Below are 10,522 nucleotides of genomic sequence, written 5' to 3'. Positions count from 1 at the left end.
CTTCTCACGAATTCTCCCCCGAGAGGTCCTAGGGCCTGAGGGTGTTCGATGCCCCAATGTAGGGGAATGCTAGGGTGGGAAGAGTGGGTGGGTGGGTGGGAGGCAGGGGGAGGGGGCAGGGGATAGGGGGTTTCCGAAGGGGAGACCTGGAAAGAGGAAAACATTTGAAATGTAAATAAAGAAAATATCCGATAAGAAGGAAAAAATTCTTAAAGAAAAATAAATATACTCTTAAAAAAAAAAAAAGAGTCGTCCCCATCCCCACCCCCACCCCCATTTGTCTCTGCACCACCAATTTCTTTGGAAGGCAGAAGGAGCCGTTATACCTTCAATGGAATGGTATTGAAAGCACCTCCAAAATGCAAATGGATTAAGGCGGTTCAAGCTGGCCCCCTCTACAGCTTCCACAGCCACGAACTGAATAAAATACGGGAGGTACTGGAGAGAGAGCACAGCTGGTAAAGTGCTTGCCTTACAAGCATGAGGGTCTGAGCTCGATCCCCCGACCCATATCAAGAGCTGCTCATGCTTGCGAGTGCCTGTAATCTCAGCTCTGCGGAGGTAGGCAAGAGGCGCTCGCTCTGGGATTCGGTGACCAGCCCATCTAACTGGTGAGCCTCAGGTCCCCGTGAGAGACTCCATCCTAACATAGAACCAAGAAAGATGGCAACACCCAATGTTGAACTCTGACCTCCACCATCTCACATCCCCCGCTCCCAGTGCCCACTCTCCACAAATAATTGAAAAAAAAAAAGAGTTATCTGCACCAAATATCTGCAGATTTCTTTCCCTAAATAACAGCACACAACAGCGTTTGCATAGCATTTACATGGTGTTGGGGATCAAAAGTAATCGAGAGGTGACATAAACTATGAGCAGGTGTCATGTGCAAAATATAATCCCACTTTGCAGCAGGGACCCTCTGGGTACTGAGAACGGACTGTGCCTTCTGCTGCCATTTGCTGAAACACACATTTGGATTAAATTATGCTCAACATTTAAGCAGAGGCAAAACTGGTTCTGTGAGGTCCCACGAGGCAGAGGACCCTGGAGCTCTGTGGTCTGGGTCCTGCCCTGGCTCTAACTGATGGTGGAGTTCATACCCGTGGCCTCTTGTCTCCTTGCCCCGGGGTCCTCAACTGTGGGGTTGGATTCAAATTACCTGCAAAGTTCCTTTTCAAATTCATTTTTTAAAAGTATAAAAATGTTATGTTAATTTTTTATTACATGTAATTATTGTATGTGTGTGTAGGGGGTGCGTGCTAGGGCACTCGTGGATGTCAGAGGACAATTCGTAGGAGTCAATTCTCTTCACGTAGGTCCCAGGAAGTCAAATTCTGGTGGTCAGGCTTGCCGGCAAGCACCTTTACCTGCGTGGCGTCTCTCTGGCCCCACCATATTTGTTTTAATGAAGTGAAGGTTTAGTTATTCGTCTCAAAACAAAACAAAACAAAACAAACAAACAAAAAAAACAAAACAGAACTAAGTTCTGAAACACAAAACTTCCTGAGTTATGACGTAACCCATGACCGTAACCCCATCAGCCAGTCTCACGTGCTAGTCGCCGGAGGGCTAAGATTACCGCGTGAAGTGGTATTGATTTCCTGTTCGGTCTCTGCTGCCATCCTCCAGGCTTCTCATTTTATTAAGCAAATATTTCAAAAAAAAAAAAATCTAAACATACTTGAAATATCAGTTCTTTCCCCAAGCATTTCCGATAAGAGACACTCAACTGATACTGATTTGGAGCAGAAGCCGTGCCTGGGGAAGTGGGGGTCCCCAGCAGGGCTTCTGTCCTGGTGGACATTGATCATATCCTGCCTATTAGAGCAGGAGACCAGAAAAGAGGTTTGGAATAGAAGTGCCGCCCACACTGTGCTGCCTGACAGTCGGAGCTGGCTGGCAGGTGGCATGCTGGTCTTGAAGATATTTTTGAATCGGCTCATGGAATTCTGAATAGAAATCAAACGTGCGCACGTGAGTGCTTTGTCTCCCGGCGTCTCTGGCCCCCAACATTTCATCCACCATCGCGATTGTCAAAACATGTTGGGAATTTCTCTTGTCGTGACTTGCTTTGTTAAAGAGAGCGATCTCAATGCTTGTCATTTCACGTGCTCCAGTTCTCCTGTCCTCTCCCCTCCATCGTTGTGTCTCCAACAAAGCCATAACCAAGTCACACTGAATTAGTCAGCATTGGCTGCCAGCCCTGGAGCAGGACCTGCAAAGTCTCGTGACGCCAGCCTGCTGGGCACTGTCTCCAAGGCAACAGCGGTGCTCTCTCTCTCTCTCTCTCTCTCTCTCTCTCTCTCTCTCTCTCTCTCTCTCAGCTTAGGAGAATCTGGTCCTGATGTGGCTCTTCAGAGAGCCAGTGTTGGGTTGGGGGATGGTCTATGAATGAGGAGACTTTGCCTGGTTTGTTTATTTCTCCTCACTAAGAATGTCTCATTCACATTCATTTTTCCCCTCTCTGGCATAAACATTTCGATTGAACTGTTTCTAATGAGCAGTTAAAAGCATATTCAAAATGTACCACCAAGACACCAGTCTGAAATGCCCGGGCCCTTGTCTATATTAAAAAAAAAACAAAACAGATTCAGAATTCTCTCAGGAAAAGTCCTGATGAGGTTCACATGTAAAAAGAGGTGCAAATCTTCATCCCCAAGAACAAGGCTCCCCTGCAAGGCTCCTCCTGCTCTGTGGACTATAAAGTTTATTGTCCAAATCATGACACAAGTGGAAGAGGAAACTTCACACAATTAAGCCACATGACAGACATACACGGACCCTGCCATCCACCTGTTTTTTACTCTCCTCTGCCTCTCAGTGGGAACACTTTTGAACAAATGCTTTCTCAGCCAGTGGAGTTTGGAGACAGCTGAGCTCAGGTGATAAAAGACTCTCCTTTGGGCTGTGGGATGCGTTCTACTCAGGAAGGAACAGAGAGGGTGCCTCAGCAGCTCTGAGCATCAAACAGACAGAATGGAAAAAGCTTTGCCGTGCTGGCTCTAAGGAAGGAAGGCTGGCTTAGTCGGCAGGCTCAGCAGCATGGTGACTCTGTCTAGTAGAGAGTAGTCGTTTTGCTTTATGTCTGATCGGAGTCATATGAAGCAAACCCAATACAATAAATAAGACAAGAAATGTGTCGTCAATGACAAACTGTTTCCTAAACATTTGCTGAAGGTAGACATCAGCCAACCTGGGAAATATGTTTAGCTTTGACCAGTGATGTAAGAGAACCTGGGAGGGCTCTGTATAGGAGTCAGGGTTTTCTAGAGGAACAGAACTGATATAGAACAAATATATGTATGTATGTATGTATGTATGTATGTATATGTGTGTGTCACACACACATGATTATAATGGCTCACGGGCGATAGTCCAGCTAGTCCTAACAATGACTGTCTGTCATCAGAAGATCCAAGGATCCAGTAATTGTTCAGTGCACAAAGCTGGATGTCTTAGCTGGATGTCTTCAGTATGCACCAGAATCCCACAGAAGTAGCTCTAATGCCAACGAATGGATGGACTTGCCAGCAAGAGCGAGGGCAAGCAGGCAGAGAGCAAGTTACTTCTTCCATGTCTCTATGTAGACTGCCAACAGAAGGCATGGCCCAGATTAGAGGTGGATTTTCCCACCTCAAGAGATCTGGATTAAAAGTGGTTCTTCCCACCTTACACGATTTAACTGAGAAAAAAAAAAGTCCCTCACAAGTGTACTTGGGTTTTAGTTAATTCTGGATGTAGTCAAGGTAGCAACCAAGAATGGCTGTTACAGTGTGTTTTCACACTGTAAATTATACTGATCTCAGGTATAGACATGTGCTGTCTCTAACCTTGGGCTTCCTGGTAAAAATGATCTTACAACTCTTATAAATTACCCAAGAAATGTCCTTAGCTGTACCTGTCTTAGTCCAGGTTTTCATTGCTGTGAAGAGACACCATGAACAAGGCAACTCTTATGAAAGACAACATTTAGTTGGGGCTGGCTTACAGATTCAGAGGTTCAGCCCATTATCATTATGGCAGGAACATGGCAGCATCCAGGCAGCATCCAGGCAGCATCTAGGCAGACATGGTGCTGGAGGAGCTGAGAGATACATCTTGATCCAAAAGCATGCAAAAAGGAGGCTATCATCTACAGGCTTCCAGGAGGAGGGTCTTGAACTAGGAACCCTCAAAGCCCGCCTATATTGTGACACACTTCCTCCAACAAGACCACACCCATTTCAACAAGGTCATGCCTCCTAATGGTGCCACTTCCCATGGGCCAAGCAAATACAGACCACCACAGTGCCCAAACCAGAGTGAGGATCCAGGTCTACTCTACCCCAGGAGTTCTCATTTTACACGAGTCCTGGGTTCAATGCCCAGCACAGCATAAGCCCAGCATGCTGGTGCGTGCCTGTACTCTAACATTAGGAAACATAGAAAGGAGGACCAGAAGTCCAGGTCACCCTTCACCAAGCAGAGAGTTGGAGGGTACCTGGGATGTAGGAGATCCTGTCTGATAAGCAAGCAACATGCAAATGTAATGGAGATAGAATAATATGAACCCCAAGAAGCCAGACACAACCACTAAGAGTATTGGGTGAGCATCCTTCCACAGTTGCCCATGCGCTTTATTTACAGACAATTAGAAAAGGCAGCTGGCTGCATTTTCTGTACTGCGTTATGGACAGTTCTCCGTCTCACCCAATATACCCTAGCTGTCCGCGGGCCGCAGTGGCATTTCATAGTATCGTACAGTTCTACAAACTGAACTCCCAGCATCAGGCTTCTGGCTCCTCTCAAACCATTCCTGCCACGAGTGAGGATGCATGCTCATGCTGGAGTATACACGGACGGTCGGGTTGCGTGGGTTTGGAGGCGTCCCGCCATTGCTCACTCTGGTTTTGTTTATGGTTTGCTGGTGGGATGGACACACAATAAAAGGCAAAGGAGACACGTGCTCCTAATTGTCCTTCAGACAGGACCCTAAGCGACGGCTCCAAACTCCCTGCCAAGTTTTCTTACTTGTCACGTTGCAACAGTTAGAAGAAATGAAGCCAGTTTGTTGGATTGATTACTGAAGGTGTGTGTGTGTGTGTGTGTGTGTGTGTGTGAGAGAGAGAGAGAGAGAGAGAGAGAGAGAGAGAGAGAGAGAGAGAAATAGAGAGAGAGAGAGAGAGAGCAGTTATAAGGCAACTTATTTCTATTAGGATTTGTTATTTTCTTTTCAAAATGATGTTAACAATTCTATGAAAGACAGACTCTCTATTTATTTGTTTGTTTGAACCAATCAGTAAGTCATGGGAATTCAAGGTTCTTGAATGAGCACTTCTGGGGAGATGTTATTAGGAAGGTTTGGGGTTCATCAAACAGCTTGTCTGTCTTCTGATGGTCACAAATGGAAGTCAGGGGAGCAAGTGGCTTGCAAAGGTCCCCTTGGAGGGGGTGCCATTGAGCTTGCTGTATGATGGTGGTGATGGGTGGTCTGCTGGCTCTTTTCCCTCTCCCCACGACCCTGGAGGAGTCTGTGCTAAGGGCAGCCCTCAGACTGTAGTGAGTGTCAGGTCTGATGCTGTCCAGCCCTAGAGACAAAGGCCAGCTAGCTGTCAAGATAAAAACAGCTGTTGGAAGTGGAGTCTGGGAAAATATTCCAGTAAAGAATCCTGGGAATTCTCGTCTTACACGGGGGGAGGTCTGGAGGGGGTGATAAGAAGGGGAAAGAAGGCAGCCTGTACTAAACCCCAGGAGACAGCTGTATAGCTGGAACTTCCTCTATTCCAAGTACCTGTGCCTTCTCAGTGCAATGAGAAAATCATGGAGGAAATACCATAGACCACATATAAAGGGGGCTGATGTTTTGCTTCCTTCCAATGCCCCTCATGAGCTATCAGTGTCTGATTTGAGTGCTAGGACATGCTGGGGCACCATCTCTATGGTGCCCCTGGGAGTGAGTGCCTCAGTATGCACACATTGGGATAGGTTCTGAGGAACCCTCTTTTTTAGTTCTGCTGAGCACAGAAGAGATCAGCCTGAGTAGAGGTTACCCTCACCAAGTACAGAAATAGCCATTGTTGAGTCCAGAGAGAGGAAGCCATGAACTATACCGGTAAGCCATGGGAGATCTGACACTACCGGCTTGCCAGCAGGAAAGCTTGTAGGACTTTCACAGTTCTTAAGGCCTCAAAGTCAAATGGTATCTCTTCCCATCCATGTAGGAAAGTATTTTGAGTTAAAAGGAGCTAGAAATCCAAATTAACAGAGACAAGAATTTTTGAGCTTTTCTAAAAGATAAAGAGAATATATTTTACTTTCCTGACAAGGTTAAAAAAAAAATGAGCTCAAAGTCCAGGGAGATGGTTCTGGGGGTAGAGGCACTTTTGGCTGTGCGAGTCTGGTGACCTGGGTTAGAGCTCCAGAAACCATACAAAGGATGAGAGGGAATGATCTGCAAGGCCGTGCTCTGGGTGAGAGGAGCCCTGTTGAGAGAAGGAAGGCATCTGTCAGGCCAGGGTGAGCTGGTATGATGGTTTGTGTATGCTTGGGCTAGGGAGTGGCACTATTAGGAGGTGTGGCCTTGTTGGAGTTGGTGTGTTAATGTGGGCGTGGGTCTAGTATCCAAGTCCTAGCTGCCCGGAAGTGACTCTTCCACTAGCTGCCTTCAGGTGAAGCTGTTGAACTCTCAGCTCCTCCTGCACCATATTAGCCCGGATGCTGCCCTGCTCCTGCCTTGATGATAATGGACTGAACCTCTGAACCTGTAAGCCAGCCCCAATTAAATGTCCTTTATAAGACTTGCCTTGGTCATGGTGTCTGCTCACAGCAGTAAAACCCTAACTAAGACAGTTGGCGTTTGATGGGGCAGAAACAAGACTATTCTGCTGGAGCAGAGAAGGTCAGGGAGCCGTTCCTTCACTGGGGACGGCTGCCTCACGGTCATTCAAAGATCTTGAGTGATTCTAAGTTTGCCGTGATGCTCACCATGAATCTGTACCGAACGAAGCGCTTCCACTAAGTTTGGAACCATGTTGGTGACAGCCTGGAGAAAGGATTGGGATTAGGAGTCACCTGCTAGCACTGATCAAGGGCTCAAAAAAGGCTTCTAGCATCTGCCTAGAGGGGGGTGGGCAGTGAAAGCAGTCTGTCCTTCAGTAAGGAGAACCTGGAGAGACACCAGTGATAGCAGCCTCTTGCCTTGGCTTCGTTGTGTTAGGTGGCAAGTCATAAAGAGAGGGGTGTTCAGTTTGTTCTCCAGTGTGACTGGTCTGATGAGAGATAGACATCCCATTTGTGGGTGTGGAGGGGTAGAGGTCAGGGTTCTGATTGGAACTTCCTGAACTCCAGCTTTCGGGGCTTTGGGTGGCAGGCGGGGGAGGGGCCCATGTCAGTTTCTTATGGGGAAGAGCTAGTGACTCATCAAAGATTAATGATCATGAGGGGAGGGAGGGTGGGAGAGAAGGATGATGTGGATACAGAGAGAGCAGGAAAGGAGGGCGGAGCTGAACCGGCCATGTAGCACCCTCAGTGATTCTCTGAATCGACATCTCCCAGCGGGGTAAATGACGACAGTCCTCGGGCATTTCTTTCCGACCTTCCTTCTCCTTCCCTGCTGCTCCCAGGACTCTTGATTCTTGCCCTGAGACTATGGTAAGAGGAGGGAGGACACCCAGTACTCTGTCAGGCCAAGTGGGAGAGAAGCCAGACTTGTTCAACATCTGTCCCATCAATCTAGACATGATGCTCCTCCCAGAAGCTCCGAGGAAGCTGGAGGAGACAGAGGCAGCCACCCCCGGGTCACAGGAAGGCCTCTGTGAGTGAGACCCCATCAGGGATGAGAGAGATGGGAGGTCCAGTGTCTCAAGGGTAGGGTTGGAGTCTGCAGTGAACCTCGGAGTCTTGGTCAGTCAGGGAGTCTTAACGACAGTGATGCAAGTGATCTTGGGTTTCCTTTGGGGTCACTCCAAAGCAAGGCAGAAAAGGTAGCTTTCTTAGTTTAAAGAAGACTGAAATTCACTGCCCACTGTTTTCTTTCTGTTATTTTCCTAGTTTCTTGATGCCTGTAACCTCCTATTCTCTGGGACTGCTCCCAACAAAGGAAGATCTACATGCTTTGACTGTAAGAGAAACTAGAGAGGGAGAGAGCCATCCAGAGCCCAGACCTCTCTTTCTAGAGAACTGCAAAACTCCGAGGTGGAAGCAGCTGCCAGTCAAAGGTTAAATAAACATCACACAGATGGGAAGAGTTAGAGAGGGCTTGGGAATTTGCTGGGGTCAGAACCATGTCTTAAAGGGCACACAGAGTGAAGCAAAGGGCTCTATGCAGAGACTGGGTTTAGATCTCTAGCCTTGTTAGGACTGGACATAAAAGGAGCAAGATGAAGTGTTTCTGACATTGCTTTCATCCCTCTTCAAGTCCCAGTGGTTTGAACAAGCAGCAAACCCATTGGCATTTGGCTATAAATGGAACGTGTGCCCTCATCCTCAGTTACATTTAAGAGAGCATCACTGAGCACCCCAGCCTGCCTGGTTCTTAGCTCAGCACAAGGCTAGCACCGAGGCTAGTGTCGAGAGAGGAGAGAGCCTCAGTACGAACTCCAGGGCCATCACCCTGGGAACTCAGGCTAGCAGCACCCTGTTGGTCCCCTTTGGCCCCATGGCAGGTGCCTCATCTAAAAGCACAGCAAGCTGGTAAGTGGCTGGCTGTCGTCATCTGCTAGGCTGCCATAGGAAAACGTCATGGACCATGTGACTTGGGTAACAGCCACGTGTTTGCTTGAAGTCCTAGAGGCTTTAAGTCTGAGGCTAAAGGGAACTCATCTGTCTTTGCAGGCTTAGCCATCTTCCCAGCATGTCCTTGTGGAGGTCTGGATTAGAAACATCCCCCATGGTCTCATGTGTGCCAATACTTGGTCCCCTCGCTGGGGTGCTATTTGGAGAGGTCTTGGGACCTTTGGAAGGTGGTGTCTGCTCACCTCATGTTACACATGAGATACTACCTCCAACCCTCTTGCCACGATATAGACTAGAACCCCCAAATCCTGGAAAGGCTCAGAGAAAGGCACTTCCTGACAATCCAGCCACCAGCCTTGGCTGGCATGGCTGCTGCCTTTGGAATTCTGTAGACCTGTACCCAGTGATGGAGTTGGAACAAGAGCCACATGCTCACACACACATGCAATGGCACCCAGGTAGAGATCACAGGACAGCTAGCTGGGGTCAGTTGTCTTCTTCCACCATGTGCATTCCAGGAGTTGAACTCAGGTTGTTAAGCTTGGCAGCAGGCACCTTTACCCACTGAACCAGCTCGCCAGCCCACATGGATGGGTCTTGAAACTTTTACTATATACTTTGAATGTCTTTTTTTGTGACTGAATTATTCACATTTTCTTACCCTGGCCAAAGTCTTATGCCAAATGAATGGTAGAACCAAAGAGAGGAAGACCATGCCTCAGGGGCCCAGTAAGGAGTTAACAGAACCGTAGAAGAAGATAGAAGTGGGTATAACGTGTTTGGAGGGATACCAATTCAAACAGCATGGTCCCAGATCTAGGTCCAGTTGGACCTCAAAGAGGGGACAAGAGGCAAGATATGCTGGCACAGTCGCTCATCCTAACAGATGGGAGAGGGGTGACGGCTATGGTTGGAATGTGGTTTGTTCTCCAAATCTGTGTGCTTGAGGCTGAATGGTACGGAAGCCAGACATTGGGAGCAGATCTCCTGCCTGATAACCAGGTGGAGTATGGTTCCTTCCATTGCTGTGGGTAGATGGAAGGGGACCCTTCTAGTTTGTCCCTGTGTAGTGTGTTGGGAACTGTTGATGCAATAGCTCGCACACGTCAAAGCCAAGGAGAGCTCGCTTATTTCCCCCTGAGTCAGATTCGAGTGGCCAATGGCTCAAAAAAAGCAATTCAGGTCGTCCCAAAGACACAGTCTACTGTGGAAATGGTTATATGTGATTTTCTTACTTCCAAAACACGGGAAGCCAAAAAAATCAAGACAGTTATCAAATATACCAATGCCAACACAGTGTTGGTGCAGTGCAGCCCAGTGGGGAAACTCCGCCATTGATTGCAGACATGATTGTGGAAACAAGTGATCTGAAAGGATCCGTAAGTAATGGTCTAAGACCAGTCAAAGGGCTGGGCCGTGAATGGCATCAGAAGGGACTGAAGTAAGCCAAGAGAATCTAATCTGCAACATTCTAAGTCTTCATAATCATGAATTCTAATCAGTCATTTAGCTTCGTAGAATCTTCAACACAAACATGGTTACGTGCCTCCCCTCCTCCCCCCAACTGTGGTGATTTGAATATGCTTGGCTCAGGGAGTGGCACTATTCAGAGGTGTGGCCTTGTTTGAGTAGGTGTGGCCTTGTTTGAGTGGGTGTAGCCTTGTTGAAGGGGTGTGGCCTTGTTGGAGGAGGTGTGGCCTTGCTGGAGGAGGTGTGGCCTTGTTGGAGGAGGTGTGTTACAGGAGGTGGGGCTTGGGCTTTGGGGTTTCAGATGCTCAAGTCAGGCCATGTCTCACTCTGTCTTCCT

General features: G+C 47.9%; 1 long non-coding RNA gene across 1 annotated transcript in view; it reads right to left on the bottom strand.

Moving 5' to 3' along the window:
* Gm46569 overlaps positions 1-66 on the bottom strand; it is a 4,127-nt gene extending 4,061 nt beyond the window's left edge. Inside the window, exon 1 of the long non-coding RNA XR_001782003.1 lies at positions 1-66. This exon is cut by the window's left edge and continues 527 nt beyond it. This is a non-coding gene — a long non-coding RNA (predicted gene, 46569).
* Between the last annotated feature and the right edge of the window lie 10,456 nt (positions 67-10,522).

This window comes from Mus musculus, chromosome 16, assembly GCF_000001635.26.
Source record: "Mus musculus strain C57BL/6J chromosome 16, GRCm38.p6 C57BL/6J".
Classification (NCBI taxonomy): Eukaryota; Metazoa; Chordata; class Mammalia; order Rodentia; family Muridae; genus Mus; species Mus musculus.
Note: the sequence above shows the minus strand (reverse complement) of the source record. Positions and strands in the feature narration are given on the sequence as shown.